The sequence below is a fragment of the Gobio gobio genome (assembly GCF_949357685.1).
Source record: "Gobio gobio genome assembly, chromosome: 4".
NCBI lineage: Eukaryota > Metazoa > Chordata > Actinopteri > Cypriniformes > Gobionidae > Gobio > Gobio gobio.
In genome coordinates, this window is record NC_137100.1 from 48,727,252 (window position 1) to 48,745,975 (window position 18,724).

At 43.4% G+C, this 18,724-nt stretch overlaps 1 long non-coding RNA gene across 1 annotated transcript; it reads right to left on the bottom strand.

Moving 5' to 3' along the window:
- Window positions 1-5,297: 5,297 nt before the first annotated feature.
- On the bottom strand, window positions 5,298-6,301 carry LOC307125100. The gene is made up of 3 exons (XR_013816334.1): window positions 6,194-6,301; window positions 5,536-5,609; window positions 5,298-5,352 (listed from the first exon to the last, which is right to left on the bottom strand). It is a non-coding gene; the product is annotated as an uncharacterized lncRNA (long non-coding RNA).
- Between the last annotated feature and the right edge of the window lie 12,423 nt (window positions 6,302-18,724).

An 18,724-nucleotide genomic window follows, 5' to 3' on the forward strand; every position in this document is an offset into this window, starting at 1 on the left:
GCGTTTAGTGATTTTTAAACGTTTAGAACAGTACTTTGCTGTCAAGGCAAGAAACATTTCATAGTAATTTTCAAGTTATAAATAATTTTCATTCATAACTGGTGTGAGAGCGCAACGCCACTGTGAACGTGTTGGCATAGCAATGTGATACTTCCTGCCTGTGTGTCCTCCGAAGGACGTCTCATTTAATTCTGATTAAGGACCCTCCGTATACCGCATCCTTCACAGGATGTGTCCTCCAGAGGACACAGCCTTCAAAATTAAATGAAATGGGACACTGCTAATAGCTAATTGTATTCATGGTATTCAATTCACGGCAACCCGTCAAAATAAAAGTTTGGTTTAACGTGAAGAAATTGACTACAGATTGTAGCCTACAGTAAATTTAGCTACATCTCTATGTAATAATAATACGTCTCTACTAATAATAATAATTATGAAATAAATAATACTAATTATATAATTATACATTTTTAAGTTTCTTATTTTTCACTTGATCTTTCATTTATAAACAATGTTTACTTTTAAACAGCATACAGCCTTTACATGTTTATGTATTGTTTACTTATGATTATTAATCATATTATTAATCACTGATTTTTAAAAAAATAGTGGTATTGTACCGACTACTGGAACTACTACTATACTCTTTCAGGTGTAAAACAGTTTGGATAGTTGTTAATATGAGAATTATGATGTATTATTTAAGAGTTGTAAGTATTATATAACATGAGTAGCTCTCAGTGACTTTCATTTGTAAAAACTAGCTCTCAAATGAAAAAAGGTTGGAGACCCTTGACTTGCAAGCTGTGTGACACAAACGTGAAATACTCTGGAAATACCACCAAGTGTCAGTGGCAAGCTAAAAAAGCTGTCAAAGAAACTGTTCAGAACATGCCACTTGCTGCAATTTTTAAAACTCCATTGTTTATTTACTTTTCAAAGGCTTGTAAGCTACAGTTTGAACTGTTTCAATAAATGGAACAAATTTTCTCAACACATCTTTGATTCATTTTGTCCAGCATTTGCAAGCTGTAGACTCTGTCCAGTCAGAGACATATATTGTGTAGTTTATATTTTTAGTTTTCAGTTCAGTTAATTCAATCCAAGTAAATGAAACACTCAAAAGATGTCACCAAAATCACTCTGTCCCCATTAAATCTTTCAGAAAATGATGCAAGTTTATTGAATTATATTGAATCTTATCGTTGGCTGAATATCGTGATATATATCGTATCGTGAGCTGAATATCATGTATCGTATCGTGAGATTAGTGTATCGCTACAGCCCTACAAACGAGTGCAAACAACTCCAAGAATGCACTTGCTTCGCTGCCCAACGAGGCCACTCTCAAAGCCACGGCTACTGGTTATCACTTGCCCACCATGACACCGCCCCCACCGTCGTTTTGATTTGCATAGTAATAAAATAATTTTGTTCAGTTAGAGAATAGACACTATAATTAAAAACTGGACGTGTCTTTTCAATTAAGTGTGAGTGAGCCGAACGAAAGTCACAGCACAAACGCAGTAGGAGTCAGATTTCATTCATCACAAGAGCGAAGAGCTGAGGTAAGCGTGGCAGTCATTCACGACACATGTCCAGTCTGGTGAGTTTTCGGATCATGCCTATGGAAGCTTAACTTTCATAGGAATTCATTGAAAAGTTGAAGCACTCACTTTGCTCCGCACCGCTCCGCTCCGTTATGAATGCAGCATTTACATTCTGTGAGTGAGATCTTTCCCCTATGAGCGCCTTGAAAACATGCGGAACTAGCTCCTACTACTGGCTGTAGTCTTTAGCCTCTGGTTTCTACTGATACAAAGCTTAATGCCAATTGCTGAAGTAACCCTTTAAGTCAATAACAGAGCTGACAAAGTATTAAAACACCATGGAAAAATTTTATGTGTTTTTTGCGCACAGTATAAAGAGGTGGAATGTATTGGTTGAGATTACTGAAAAACCCACTCCAGGTGTCACGCTGAAAAAACTGTTAGCTACTAGGCATCGTGCAATGACGCCGTGTCTGCAATCAGATACAGAGATGTTGACGTGTTGAAGGCTCTGACCAAAATTTCACTTAAGACTTTGATTCACTTTGATTCACAACATATCCCGGACATATTGTAACCTTGTTGTGAACCTTCTGGGAGTGTTTTGTTGATCAATTCAATTCAATTCAAAACAGGGCAAATACATCAAAAATAATTAGCAAATATGACTAAAATGTCCAGGTGGAAACTGTCAAAACGGCAATCCCTCAGAAAAACATGTGCATCATTTTCAATGTCAACATAAGTGCCCAATATAAGAGATCGGAAAAAGCAATGTAATTGTGGAAGTGTGTAATTTGGAAGTTGTGGATATGGCCCATCAAGGGCCAACGACACTAAACACTGGTCTTTCTGCGGACGTTCAGGAGATCATTGCTAATGCGAGAGCCCCCTCCACAAGGAAGCTCTATTCCTCCAAGTGGAGGGTCTTTGAGTCGTGGTGCTCGACTCATGCAGTAGATCCAGTTAACTGCCCGGTTGGTTCGGTTCTGGAGTTCCTTTCATGCGAGGGGTTAGGCGCCTGAGACCAGCACACTCCCCTGGTATTCCCTCTTGGGACCTCTCCGTGGTCCTTGAAGGGCTAACTTTGGCTCCATTTGAGCCTTTGGAGTCAGCTCCTGAGCGAATTCTGACTTTCAAAGTTGCTCTTTTGTTAGCTCTGCCTTCTTTGAAACGAGTGGGCGATCTACAGGCTCTCTCTGTTAACGGGACCTGTATGGATTTTGCCCCTGGCCTAGTCAAGGTTACCTTAAGACCTTAAGACCTTAAGACACATGAAACACGTAAATGTAGCGTTTGTGTAAGTTACATAGAAAAACAATGGAATGGTTTTCTGTGTGAAAAGCCTCCAATATATCAGTCAACAACTGTGTTTGTGTGTGTGTGTGTGTGTGTGTGTGTGTGTGTGTGTGTGTGTGTGTGTGTGTGTGTGTGTGTGTGTGTGTGTGTGTGTGTTTGCGCTGTAATATTTTATAATATGTGGAGAATTTCCACATATTTCCTATAGTTAAAATTCACATTCACATAACGTTGGAATTCTGAACCTTTTTAGTGTTACACGTTAACAAGGGGTTACTATCCCAGATAGCAATGAGTCGGCGGACCACCGGCGGTGATCCGGCGGCTGTAGAAGCGTCAGAATTGCGTAATCGCAAACACGTTTGACGGCGCACCGCCGGCGGCAGCCGCTTTTTAAAAGCGGCAGCCGGCTTCCTACCGCCTTCGTTCCGCCGCCGTCCCGCAGGCAAACCGCCGTTCCGCCGCCTTTATACCAGAAGGCGGCCCGGCGGAGGCAAACGCTTTTTTCGAGCGATCTGCCTCCGCTTATTGTGTAATAAATAATATATATATATATTTATTTATTTATTATTCATATATTTGTAACATGCAGTTTATGATGGATAATAATTGAACAAACCAGATAAATTCCCATTTGGCATTTTTATTCCACATTTCAAAGTACAGTAACTGTCAATGATACAAGATAATAAATGAAATATAAATAACAGACAATAAATAAGCTTAAATAGGCCTATAAATAACAAAAACAAACATTTTTACTAAAGAACCTGCATGTTTCCAATTAAATTTTGGTTTAAAAAAAAAAACAGCCTTACAAGCAAATTATAACACTTACAATATTTGTTGATAACAAAGAGGTCACCTCTGGGATGAAAAGAATTACCATTAAACATTATATCAAATAATGAGGATATTTGGTACCAAAGAATGTGCAGGATACCAAATAAATCGAGGTATAACATCACATTTAACAAGCCATTTCTAACAATAGGATAAATGGTAATAATTTAGAGTAAAGCTCTGGAGAAGAATAGAACAGTAGTAGAACAGACCATTATAACAAGCCTGACTATGGGTTCTCTGGTTTTCCCCGACCTCCAGAATGAGGCAGCGCAAATTGGCTTATCTTCAGTGATTTCTTGTGCGCCTATATAAAGGACAAACAACCTCGCCATCCCATATCCATCCAAGGAGCTGCCTTCAAGGCAGGGTCACAGGGAATAAAAAAAAAAAGAGTAATTTCCACAGTGAACAGTGTGGATTGGGTGAGTGTAGCCTGAAACTTCTGGCTTCTTTAGGGGTCTTGATGTTACTGACTGCAGGATAAAGAAAGGGTTCCAGGTGTCAGTAGTCAGCCTAGGTGTAAGAGGTCGGCTGTGGGTCCCTCTCAGCTGTGCGGCGTCTTTTTCCACCTTCACGATCAGATGTTCCTTTCAGGTAACGCATAACGTTAACCTGGACCGCCTCATCAGTGGCATCCTGGGTTGCCGGGTTCTTCCGGATGGCTCCTGTAGAAAATACAGATCTGTCATTCCATTTGAATGGCTTAAGGCCACACACATCTACTTAAATATATATATATATATATATATATATTACTTTGAACAATGGTCTTCAGGAACATGTCTCTAAAACATGCTTTATCCCCTACACCAGTCCAGGTTGTATTAATGGAAAGGTGATTAGAGAAGATACTCTGAAGCATTCGCCACACGGTTGTTTTTAGGTCCCTCCCACATTTGATTGCCAAAAACCGAAGCTGAAAATACAAAAAAGTGTTACAAATTACATATCTCTGAAGCTTCTCATACATAAATATAAAAATGTGACAGGCTGTGGATTCAGACTGTAGAATATGCAGTGTACAATCTTAAATTTTACTTTTTAGATTACCCTACAGCATTATAAACAAAATCAGCACACTTACTGGAGCTCTTTATCCTGCCTCAAACTGTTGTCAAGCAACGCCAAATGGGTTGTCTAGGGGGAGTAACAGACCCCCTGGCAGGGATAACTCTCCAAAAGACACATTGGCACTGAAATGTTGCCGCATAGTGTCCATTTTGTTGTCCATGCTACGCACAACATCGCCAAACTCTCCAAGACGTCGCAGCATTAGTGTCTGATCTGCACCTACAGGGGTTCACAGAATAAAAGAATAAAGCAGTCAGTCCTGGTCCCTCAACTACTAAACTATGACATTTACAACTAGGTCTACTACATGTGCAGGTGGCCCCAGTGGGAATTAAACCAACAACCACAGGTGTTGTTTGCAAGTTGTACCTGATTGCCCAGTACGAGCAAACGTCATCAACATTGTTTCACTTGCTTCACCTGCTCTTGAAGTGAGCCGCTGCCATCCGAAGCTACAAAATGAAAGGCATTTGGTAATTTTGGACCTACATCACAGTCAAAGAAGTAAAATTTAAGAAAGAGTGCATGTTCTCACCTGCTCGTGCATTGCTTTCCCTCAGGGCTTGGTTCTCATTCTGGAAATCTACATAAAAAAAAAAATATATATATATATATATATATAAATAAAACAACAACTAAAGGCACAATTTTCCATACTGTTTAAGTTTCTTACAGCTGCAATTTCCTGTTTGTCCATCTCAACTCCTTTCAATATTCTTCTCCTTATAGCCCAGTAACTAGACATTGTGACTAACAATTTATTTACCTTGAAAGCCGAAACGATTGTCCAACAGTAGGTCTCTTGGATGAAGATAACCGATTGTGCTCTGGTCAAGGTATCTGCAAGAAAATGTGAACAAAACCGCATTGTTAACGTTATACAGAATATACAGTAGCTATGCTGTGGGGGGGAAAACTGGTCAGCCAAATGTGGAACAGTAAAATGTATTCATTCAGTGTAGTGATTCAAGTAAACTGCATTGTCCTCAAACATAAAAAGTACAGCAGTTCAGAGAAATAACTCATAAATCACCTTAAATGCTAGAAGAACAGTAGCAACACAGCACATGTTAGCTAACACTTGCTAAAACTGACCTAGCAGCATGCTTGTTCGGACTAACAAAATAATTTAAATAACCTATATACATCATTCTGTTTTGTTAGAAAACACCAAAAGTTAAACTTAAGTCTTTCTAGATGTAAAGCTATGGCTAATTTACCTACAGTAGCTAGATACATTTTAACATGTAGAACATGCTTGAACTCAGTGTGTAAAAAAGGCGAAACAGCACGTGTTAGCACTGTGTATTGTGCTCTAGACTAGCAGCGTGCATGTCGGCACAAACAAATTAAAACAACCTACCAGTATATACATCAAAAATGAACATAATATTGTGTTACACAAAAAGGAAACATGTACTTACTTAAACGCTCGTAGTCGAGGATATTTTCTGATCTCCTCTCTTCAAATACTAAAACCGTGTGATGAGTTGCCGGCCGCTGTTGGTAAATCTGTTTCATATGTTTTTCCGGTTTGTCTTCCGTCTTTTTTAGGTATACTGCCCCTCTCGGCCGGTGGAGGTACTTCTCTGTTTGGTTTGGTTTTATTTTTATTTAAATTAGTACATTTATAGACAAGTACAATACAAAAAGTACAATGAGAGAAAAATAAAAATAATAAAGCATTGTGGTACAGTTCCGAATATGTAGAACAAAGAATAACAACAAATGTAACAATGTATATAAAATAAATAAGAAAAATAAGAATTCTGAGATAGAAAATACTTTATATTAAGGCAGTCACATGAAATTGAAAAGCTTTCAGGTTTTCTGTTTTTGTAAGCTTTTTGTTTTGCGACCTCATGTTTGAAAGGGTTTCAAAGTATATTGTAAAAATCAGCTTTATAAAAGGTAATATTAGAGGGCTTCTTTTGAGTTATTCTTGTCTTATGAATGTAGAATTTTTCCTAAATAATTAATAATATATTTTTGTTTTTCAGAAAAATATGGGTTTTGAAAACAAAGTAAAATGTCATGAAGTTCTAATTTTTTGTCATGTCTATTTTAAAGTCAGTCCAAAAAGAAATAGAAAAAGGGCAATACAAAAATAAAAGTGTTCAATATCCTAAAATGAACTTTCAAACTTTCTTAACCCTCCTATTATGCTAAAAAAAAAAAAAAAAAAAGTATTACATCCATTATGGGTCAAATTGACCAACACTGTTTAAACACACTCAACATGCAAATAATCAAGTGAAAATTTAAATGTAATTTCCTAAACCTAACCTTATCATGGAATCAAGAGTCAAGAATCTGTTATAAACCCTAATGGCTTTGGAGCAAAAAAAACTAATATTTGATATAATTCACATATAGGCTATTATGATTTTATAATCGCTTCAAATGTGAGAACTAGTTAAAATGCTGTCAGTTCCACTCTATTTCCCAACAAGCCAAACATAGCCAACGTGGCTGGTCGAATTTGAGAGTAGAAATCCTTGTATTTCAAAGCGGCTTGCCGCCAGCCGGCCGCGGTGGAGGCAACCGCCAGAGAAAATGAAGCCGGCGACCCGCCGGCTAGTCGGCCGCAGCATCTCGCAAGAAATGGGAGTGACGTATTCGGCGGCAAACGTTTCATCACCGCCAGCGGGACGCACCTATAGCCGACAGCTTAGGGCCGGCGGCAAAAAGAAGCCGTGCCGATATTTTTTGCTATCTGGGATGATCCTGCAAATCTTTACCACTGAAGCCAGTCATTTTGTTAACTTTAATAGTCTGATAAATGTATCCAGAATGAACAATAATAATCATTGTATGAGTTTCCAGGTTCACATTTTAGTCCAGAGTTTTGTTCCAACAATTTTCACAGTAAGTAGTATTTCATTATGGAACATCATTCAATATAGTAAACAATCTGTTGACTGATTTAAGACAATAGTGGTTATGAAGCATTATATAATATGCTCAACGCTAGAACATTTATATTTGGTTATGGATGAATTTTTTTATCTTTACTACAGAGACATCCCTTCTTTTTGCTAGCTTTAATAGTGTGGTAAATGTATCCAGAATGAACAATAATAATCATTGTGTGCTTGCTTTCATTTGAGGTGTTCCTTGCACATGCGAGTGACAACAGACGGAGTTTCCAGGTTCACATTTTCAGTCCACTCCGAGAGTTTTGTTCCAACAATTTGCACAGTAAGTAGTATTTCATTATGGAGCATCATTCAATACAGTAAACAATCTAAAAACACATAACAAATGTTTTAACCATGCATGTAATACTAGCTTTTCGGAAATGTATGAAAGATTATTTTATAGAAGGTTCGAGTGGTGTGTGTATGAGAGGAAATGGAAACAAGCACAATATGGTGCGTGTCTACTGCCATGGAGCGAGCATATTCAGTTCTTTCCTATGCAAGTTGAGCATCTTCAGGTTCGCAAGAGTGAAGCTCCCCTAGTGTTAACTGGCACGGAGCAGGGGGAGCATTTTCAGTTAATTCTTATTAAAGTTGAGCATGAAGTTCAACTTTCATAGGAATGAACAGAAAATGCGTCACTCGCTTCATGCCAGTATTACCATTATGCTGCAGAACAAATATTGCCCAGCACTTGCCCTCCAACTTCAGGGAGAAATTGCTGTCTTTCCAGCGCTATGTTATAGGCCTAAGCGAAAAACAAAACATTCATGTTCTCAGATAGGTAATGTGGATCAAACCCCTGTTTGTCATGCCAAAATATCACTATACATAAAAAAGAAAATAAATCAGTCATTGTGAAATCTACTGGAAATGAGAACTACACGTGATTTTTATTTTTACCAGTATTTACCAAATGTACAATATAAAAATAAAAATGCGCAATGTGACAGTATTTTCAATTTGGTCCTAAAAAAGGGGTTTGTCTTATATTCAAAACAATGGGGTATAATTAAGGTAATTCATTTTTCTGCCAACTGTTTATGGATTGTAAATATTACAAAGTTGATCATTTTTTTCAGACAAGTGATGTCCATATAAAGAGAGAGGCTATCCTCAGAGCTCGATGTATCTACCTTGGGGAGGATGAGGCATGCCTGGTGAAGGAGTACATGGTGAGTGTTGGTATTTTTCTGAAAAACAGTGGGCAATTTAAATATGCTGGACAAACTGGTGATTCAGCTATCAAAAAAAGTTGTTGCTCATCTAGGTAATCAGGGCTTTTCGTGGCTCATAAATGGTTAAAAATTCAAGTTTTGTTTGCTCACCAAGGCTGCATTTATTTAATTATAAGTACAGGAAAAACATTAATATTGTGAAATATTATTAAAATTGAAATAACTCTTTTCCACTTGAATATGTTACAAAGTTGAATTTTTTTTTATCATTACTCCAGTCTTCAGTGTCACATGAACCTAAATAATTGTTTTTATTTATTTATTTTTATAAGGACTCCCACTTATCACAGGAATACCAAGGTACACTGGGAAGCATATCCCAGTGAGGGAATGCCAAGGATGCCTACCCGTGGGGAGGACTTAAGAGTACACATATGACCCGCTAAGGGCTGCATATGGGAAAACTCTAGGGTACCAGCCGAAGGTGGATTTTTAACCCTAGGGGTGGCGGGGACACGCCAAGGGAAGAAACCCGCTCACTGCGGAGACTTACGGTGAAATACACGTGTGGGGGTCGCTGGAGGGATCCATGCACACGGGGCACCTAGCCGGACATGAGGGTCTGGGCTCGAAAGGGCAGACTGAACTGATGTCGGCGTTGACAGTGCTGGAGGAGCTCAGGGCTCTCAGGGAGCTCACGTGAGGAGAATATCACACGTATCCAGTCCGTGGAGTGGAGTGGCGAGCAAGCGAAGACACCTGAGCCTGGCCCCTACCGGCCTCTCGGGGGGGCGAGTACATAGTCGGACACTGGCTCCACTCGGAGATTGTAGAATCTGGCGAATGTGTTAGGTGTCGCCCAGCCTGCAGCTCTGCAGATGTCTGCTAGCGAGGCGCCATGCGCTAGAGCCCAAGAGGAGGCCACACTCCGGGTGGAGTGTGCCCTCACACCAAGGGGACATGGTCGTCCTTGCTGCTGGTAAGCCAAAACAATGGTGTCCACTATCCAGTGAGACAGCCTTTGCTTTGAGAGAGCACTTCCCTTCCGCTCTCCACCATAACAGACAAAGAGCTGGTCTGAGGTCCTGAAACACTGCGTCATGTCTACGTAGGCGCGGAGAGCACGTACTGGACAGAGCAATGCCAAGGCTGGGTCTGCCTCCTCCAAAGGCAGAGCTTGCAGGTTCACCACCTGGTCCTTAAATGGAGTGGTGGGAACCTTGGGCACCTATCCAGGCCGGGGTCTCAGGATCACGTGAGAGTTAGCCGGCCCGAACTCCAGGCACGCTTCGTCAACCGAAAATGCCTGCAGGTCCCCGACCCTCTTAACTGAGGCCAATGCGGTCAGCAGAGCCGTCTTCATAGACAGGAACTTAATATCAACCGACCGCAAAGGCTCAAAGGGAGGCCTCTGCAGAGCACTTAAAACTACTGCGAGGTCCCAAGAGGGTACGAGAGGAGAGCGAGGAGGATTCAGTCTCCTCGCTCCCCTCAGGAACCTGATGACCAGGTCGTGCTGACTTACCTTTTTGTTCTCCAAGAGATCGTGGTGGGCAGATATTGCGGCCACATATACTTTGAGGGTGGAGGGAGACAGCCTTCGCTCCAACCCCTCTTGGAGAAACTCAAGCACGGACCCGATCGGGCATTTCCAGGGGTCTTCTTGGCAGGAAGAGCACCAGGTGACGAAGAGGTTCCACTTCAACGCATAGGCATGCCTAGTGGACTCTGCCCTAGCGGAAGTGATGGTGGCGACCACCGTAGGTGGCAGGCCACTCAAACCTGCCGCGTCCCGTCCAGGAGCCACACGTGGAGGTTCCACAGGTCGGGACGCGGGTGCCATAAGGTGCCCCGTCTCTGAGTAAGGAGGTCCGGTCTCAGAGGAATAGGCCAGGGAGGGGCTGTCGCAAGGAGTATGAGTTCGGGGAACCAGGTCCGGCCGTGCCAGTATTGGGCGACCAAAAGGACCTGCTCCTTGTCCTCCCTGATCTTGCACTGGAGCTGTGCGAGTAGGCTCACTGGGGGGAACGCATATTTGCGTAGGCCCCGCGGCCAGCTGTGCGCCAGTGCATCCGTGCCGAGCGTGCCCTCGGTCAGGGAATAGAACAGGCTGCAGTGGGAAGAGTCGTGGGAGGCAAACAGATCTACCTGTGCGTTGCCGAACTGTTCCCAAATCAGCTGGACCGTCTGGGGATGGAGTCTCCATCGGGAGAGGCTGAAACCGCGAGAGCTCGTCGGCTGCGTGGTTCAGGACCCCCGGAAAATGGACAGCACGAAGGGACCTCAGGCGCTTCTGACTCCATAAAACGAGATGGCGGGCGAGTTGAGACATACGGCGGGAGCGTAGACCGCCCTGGTGGTTGATGTACGCTACTACGGCCGTGTTGTCTGTCCGGACAAGCACATGTTGACCCTTCAGCAACGCTCGGAAGCGGTGCAGGGCGAACCGTACTGCCAGCAACTCGAGGCAATTGACATGCAGGAGGCGCTGGGGTCCTGTCCAGGAGCCCGCGGCTGCTTGTCCATTGCACATGGCACCCCAGCCCGTGGCAGAGGCATCCGTCGATACGACAACATGCCTGGAAACTCGTTCTAAGGGCACACCGGCCCGTAGAAAACTGAGGTTCGACCACGGGGTGAGCGTCTGTAAGCAGGCCCGAGTCACTTGGATCCGGAGCGTGCCAGACTGCCATGCCCATCTCGGGACTCGATCGCGAAGCCAGTGCTGATCGGTCTCATATGAAGCAATCCGAGCGGCGTTACCGCGGCTGCAGATGCCATATGCCCCAGGAGCCTCTGAAATAGTTTCAGTGGGACCGCACTCTTGCTCTCGATTTGACGGAGGCAAGTCAGCAGAGACTGCGCGCGCTCGCTCATAAGCTGCGCGCACATGACGACCGAGTCGATCTCCATACCGAGAAAAGAGATCCTCTGCACGGGGCAAAGTTTGCTCTTTTCCCAGTTGACCCGAAGGCCCAGACGGGCTAAGTGGGGGAGAACCAGATCTCTGTGTCCGCAAACCTGCTTTCGAGAGTGGCCCAGTATGAGCCAGTCGTCGAGGTAGTTCAGGATGCGGACCCCGTGCTGCCGAAGGGGCGCAAGGGCTGCCTCGGCAATCTTCGTGAAGACGCGAGGGGACAGAGATAGCCCGAATGGGAGGACCGCGTACTGATATGCCCGCCCCTCGAAAGCAAACCGTAGGAACGGTCTGTGTCGAGGAAGGATGGAGACATGGAAGTAGGCGTCCTTCAGGTCGATCGCTGCAAACCAATCGTGTGGATGAACGCATTCGAAAAGGCGTTTCGCAGTCAACATCTTGAACAGAAGCCGGTGAAGGGATCGGTTCAAGATGCGAAGGTCCAGGATTGGTCGTAACCCACCGGTTTTCTTGGGTACAATGAAGTAGGGGCTGTAGAACCCCGACTTCATTTCGGCCGGAGGGACAGGCTCGATCGCACCCTTCGCCAGCAGGGTGGCAATCTCCGCACGCATGACGGGGGCATGGGCCCCGGTCACGGTATAGCGGACTCCCCTGTAACGGGGAGGAGCCTGCGCGAACTGAATCGCGTAGCCGAGCCTGACGGTCCGCGCAACCCAGAGGGACAGCCCCGGAAGCTGAAGCCATGCTTCCAGAGACTGCACCAACGGGGTCATACGGACGGCAGACGTACCCAGGGTGGGGCAGCGAGGCAGCGTTACCGGCCCGGACAGGGGAGGCTGTTGGGCGTCCCGGGGTCGGGGCACGGTTAACGGCTGCGCCCTGACAGAGGAGACCAGGGAAGGACGCACATTCCACTGGGGTCTGCTCTGCCAGGGGGCTGGCGACAGAGAGGGATGCGAGTGGCGAGACCCGAGGGTGGCGCGCACTGTCATCACCGGTCTCTGGGTGCTCAGGGATGGGGGTGTCAGTTCTTTCTTTAACCACATTAGGGTGCTGCTGACCCGGGGGCCGGGGGCCGGCGGCACGCAACTCATTGCTGAGTCCTGGGTCAGCCCCCCCCTCGTGCATATCACACAGCAACTTGGCTTGGTAAGCCTGAAGAGTTGCCATGGTATGCAAAGAAGCAGCGGCCTGCCCCGAAGCTCAATAGGACTTCGCCACCAGGGATGACGAAAACCTACAGGCCTTGGAGGGGTGCTTTGGGTCACCGCGCCAGGTCGAAGCGCTCTGCGGACACAGTTGCATCGCAACAGAGCGTTCGACTGGGGGGACCCCAGTGTACCCACGAGCCGCGGCTCCATCGAGGGAGGTGAAGGCGGAAGAGTTCGCCAAACGTTCGCGGGAAGACAACAGGGACTTCCAGGAACGCGCGATCTCTTCATGCACCTCGGGGAAGAAAGGAATTGGAGGAACGGTCGGATGGGTGTCCGAGCGCGCTGCCCCCAAAAACCAATCATCCAATCGCGAACGCTCAGGCTGAGGCGGAGGGTTCCACTCCAACCCAAGCGCTGCGGCGGCCCGAGACAGCATGGCTGTCAATTCTGGGTCCGACTCGGGCAATGCTGGCGCACCCGAAGGTGGCAGCACAGCCGAATCATCATCCTCAGATGACTCCAGCCCACCTTGTGATGCGGCGATAGACATCTCTTCGTCCTCCGCCGCGCCAAACGCCACAGTCGGGACGGCAGGAGCCGGCCCCGATGTACACGCCTGAACACGGGCCGGGTCAGGTGCATGAGAGGGGGGTGTGGGCCGAGGCATGAGCGTCGGAGCTTTGTTCCACACCGTCACCCTCAGATCACCCTGGCCACCAGCCAAAGTGCCGCCTCCAGGGGAGACCGCAGATTGGGGGGTGACAGAGGGGACTCTCGCTCCGGCATCCGCACGGAGTTCACGGAGTCTTGATCGAAGCACCGAGATGGCCATGTTCCCGCAGAGAGAACATGAGTCATCCACGAGTGCTGCCTGAGCGTGCTGAAAGCCCAAACACATCACGCAGCGTTCGTGCCAGTCGAAAGGCAGAAGAGATCTACCGCACCCAGAAGTGCACGGGCGAAACATCCTGAAAAGGACGTGCCACGTGCAAGCTCTTTTATGAGAGGAAACTTTGCAGTCGATGCCGAAGCGCCCAGGGAAACACACACCAGCTGTCAAACGGACCACTGCGCAGATCAGCAGGCAGGAAGTATGCGATCACTGGAACGCGCCGTCACACCAACACCGACTGGAAAGACAGAGTCTCAGAAGGCTGTAGGAGTGAAAAGGTAGGGTACTCTTGGCTCCGAAAGCAGAAACATAATGCGATATTGCCACGTACTTCCTTATATACTCACGCGGTGAGGCGGAGTTACGTATGCAAATTCCGCATGCCCCATGGCATTGGCACGCCATTGGGCGTTTTCTCTAAGCTCGAAGATGATAGGCTTCTAAGCGAAACCCCCATTCGTTAGTCACTAACGTTACGTCGTAGTGACTGAACGAAAGGGAACAGCATTTATCTAAAATGCAAAGCTTTTGTAACAATACACTACTATTTAAAAGTTTGGGGTCAGTAAGAATTTTATTTTAATTAGAAATTAATACTTGTATTCAGCTAGGATGCACACATCAAGTATTTTTTGAGCATCAAATCATCATATTAGAATGATATCCGAAGGGTCATGTGACACTGAAGACTGGAGTAATGATGATAAATTCAGCTTTGATCACAGGAATAAATTACATTTTAAAATATTTTAAAATTGAAAAGAGTTATTTTAAATTGTAATATTTCACAATATTACTGTTTTTACTGTAGTTTTAATTCAATAAATGCAGCCTTGGTGAGCAGACGAAACTTCTTTTAAAGGGATAGTTCACCCAAAAATGAAAATTCTGACATCATTTGCTCACCCTCAAGTTGTTTCAAACCTGTATGAGTTTCTTTGTTCTGCTGAACACAAAAGAAGATATTTTGATGAATGTTTGTAATCAAACAGAGAGAGAGCAACCATTCACTACCATAGTATTTATTTCCCCTACTAGTGAATGGTTGCTCTCTCTGTATGACATCTGAATAATGTCCTGCAGAAAAATTTTCCATTTTTATTTTTTAGAGTGTGGAAATTTAGTCAAAACCAGCTAAACTTGAAAATAGCTGACAAGGCCTCTGTCTTTGTTTACAATGCTGTCATACTTTTGTACATGGCGCACCCTAATTGTGCACAAATGAAGCTTTTCCTGGTTGATTTGCATGCTGGGTGTGAGGAGGGATGTAGGGGAGGGGGAACCTGCTTTTGCGGTCTCGCAGAATTAGAATGTGCAGTTCTCGGGCAGACATGTACACAAGTAATTGAGAACAAATACTTTAAAAGAAGTGATGCAATGGGCCAAATTTAAATTAAAACTAAAATATAAAATAAAATAAACAAAAAATGTCTTGCATTAAAGGTCTTGCTCTTGTATCTAACCTTATTTTTCAATTTTTTTAACATTTTTATGTATTGGATAAATTAGAATAAAATAGACATCATTTATGAAATAATTTATATTATTGTATGAGCAGCAGACTCAATTAAATTCATATTGCTTTATTGGCATGACAAGTTTAACATGGAAGTGTTGGGTAAAGTAGTTATTACCAGAGCTTCTTAGTGATTTTAGTCCTGTCCGAATGTGCCATCTCAGTAATCATTACGGACAATGTCAGTAAAGATTATGGCGACCTTTACCTTCTGTAAAAAGGTCTGGAAAAATTACCCCAGGTAAAACTAATCCTGGGCAAATAGACCCGCTGTAAATATGTACGTAAATATTCTTTCATTTCGTGTTTAAAAGTAGTCTTTCAAGTATGGAGGTGCTTGAAAAAGCTTTCAGTTGTGTTCTAAGCGGTGGGACAAGTTTGTGGCAAACCTCAAGTGATTTCTGCTTATCATTCAGATAAAAAAAAAAGGTTGAAAGCACTTGTCAGAGGCACAGAACTTCTTTTAGCTTTAGGTAAGTACCTATTACCAACAGAATTCAATCAGAATTTAATACATTTAATTAATAAATCATTAGACCAGACCTAACTTCTATATATAGGATATAGGTCATATATAGAGTAAATACGTTTGAGCACATGATATCAGGAAGCAACTTAATACGCACATAATGACAGGTAGGTGACGGTGGTGCATAAATCGAGTTACCCCTCCCTTCTGCAAGTTTTACTGAGATTTCCTATCCCATGTGAATTGACAATTAATATCACAGACGTCCTGTGGTAAAATTGCATTACTCCATCTGCCCTTGTATGAAATTAATCCCATCCGAATAGGGCTTTAGGTACATATTGGCAAAGCAGACTCTCTCTCTCTCGTTCTTTCTCGCTCTGTCTCTCTCTCTCACACACACACAGATACATACACACACAATCTCTGCATGACAAACTACCTAAAATGATGCCTTCGGTGGTGGGCAAAGTTATTTTATTGGCATGACGTTTGGAATATAGTATAGTATAGTATAGTATAGTATAGTATAGTATAGTATAGTATAGTATAGTATAGTATAGTATAGTATAGTATAGTATAGTATAGTATAGTATAGTATAGTATAGTATAGTATAGTATCTCTCTCTCTCTCTCTCTCTCTCTCTCTCTCTCTCTCATCCCTCACATTCACACGTAGGCTACAGCATGCATTCTTTCTATTCTGAATAACTGGATAGAAACGACCAGAAACAACCAGAAACCAGAAAGTGCCACTTTTGAGTGGCCGGTGGCTTGAGTGCTTATGTTGATACCTTATTTACAGCAGCGTCGTCTTTTATTTTTAATGGGAATGAAATCAAGGCTGTAAGGGATAGACTGTAGACATATCTTTTCAGTGGGTTGTACTGTTATTTAATGCATTTTTGGATTGTTCTGCTTACGAAAGATTATGAGAGACTTTTCAAGAAATTTCAGTTGACAAAAAACTCTAGACAGCATGAGCTCTGGAAAATCATAGGTGATCTGGGAGCTTTATACAGCTTTTTACAGCGGATGCCATTGAAAAGACGTTTTTATTTTTTATTCATTAAATAAATAAACACGTAGGCCTACATTTAGCTAACATATGCATGTGTGCATTATAATATCTGTGATTACATTCACTTTCAATAATTTAGATTTTCAAACAACTTTGACAACGATCCCTTACGGAATCATCGCACTTTATGCCTAGTTGACACTGCATGATTTTAAACGTAGGTAGATCACTGTGCTGTTTAGACTACATGACTTGCTATCCGTAATCTGAAGCCTTGAAGTCGTTTTGGTCTTGACACTACGTGACACTATGTAAATGATCCGCAACAGGTGGGTCACACACTACATGAGCAGACAACAACTCTGTCACCCAACTACTCTATCCGGTCCCCAAACCATGTTGTGCCATGAAAACACGCGAGAAGTGGAACGGGAAATGACGCGAAACAACGCGTGAAACAGGATTTGTTTATTTGAAAATGGATGTTGGGAAGTAGCTGTCTACTCGTGTTGTGGTTTGGCAATGTGTACATAACTTGCTCTCTCATTGGCTGTTGCTCGTCGCGACACTTGACACCACAGGATGTAATACTGCATCTGTACAATAATAAAGTTCAACATAAGCCTATACTATCAATGTTTTATTTGGATAAACATGACACAATATAAGACCACGAATACATGAAAAGATTTGCGAGCATTAGTGGAACTGATTGTGTCCGAATAAACACGAAACACACGTTGTATCATGACAATGCTCATTGGCATGCGTTGAATCCGGCCAATCGTGGAACAAACGTGGCTCTGAAGAAGCTGTGCAAAATCGCTCTTGAATTGCTCTCGTGGTACTTTGATGTTTTTCTGAAACCAGCATGCACTGCTTCAAGTCAGCCGCCGATCGGTCTGCGTAGAGCTGCATGAAGTCAAGCATGCCAAATATGTTCCCATTCAGTCACCTTCAAGTGGTAACTAAACGAGCCAATGGACATTGGCCAATGATATTTGCATGCCGAGCCACTCCTAATAGGTTATACAGGTATAAATACGGCCGGCACACACTTCTCTTTCATATTTAGCTTCGGAGTCGAGCAGTTGTGACAGCGATCACTCATTCCATTCTTCTTTCGACCATGGGCGTCAGAACCATTGTATGTGGGAGGGATAAGACCCACCCACTTTTTAAGACCAATGATATTGGACCCACTCACTTTTATCGTCTCTAAATGAGCACATCTGTTTACCAACCCCTAACTGATAAACACTTATTAATCACGTTAGATGCTTTATTTCACTTTTCTAATATTTTCTTCATTCTTGCCTTTCCGATCTTATATGTGATGGGAAAAGGGAGTAGAGCGAGTTTGGCAAAAGGCGGTTTTGAACCCTGGGTCGATTTGCATTAAAACTTAATGCCATGCATCTTACCCCTACACAATTGTTGCTGCAAATTATTCTGTGTTTTCCGTAATTTTGTCTGCCCCAACCAGACTTTTAGTAAACAAGCCAATATATTTGTACTTAATGTAAACGGCATCACTCCAGTATATTTTTTCTTTGAGAAGACCCACCCCAATATTTTTTACTTCCGATGCCAATTCTTCGACTAAAATGGATTTATGTGGCAGAAAACAGACAATTTAATTGCTTGGAGAGCATTTTCTGTAGATAGCTTAGTAAAATAATGCTGTCTGCAAGATTAAGTAATCTCAGACAATTTAATGTTAAAAGTTCCATCTTCTCAAGGGTGGCTGCACAATCTCTGATGACAACACAGCTGTTCCACGATTGGTTGGATTCACTGCATGACAACGATCACTTGTGTTTCGTGTTTATTCTGACACCTCCCAGCAAACATTATGACGTTTAATGACCGTTGAAAAGACGTCCCTCTGACACGTCCCGTCATGGTTGAAAAATAGTTCCA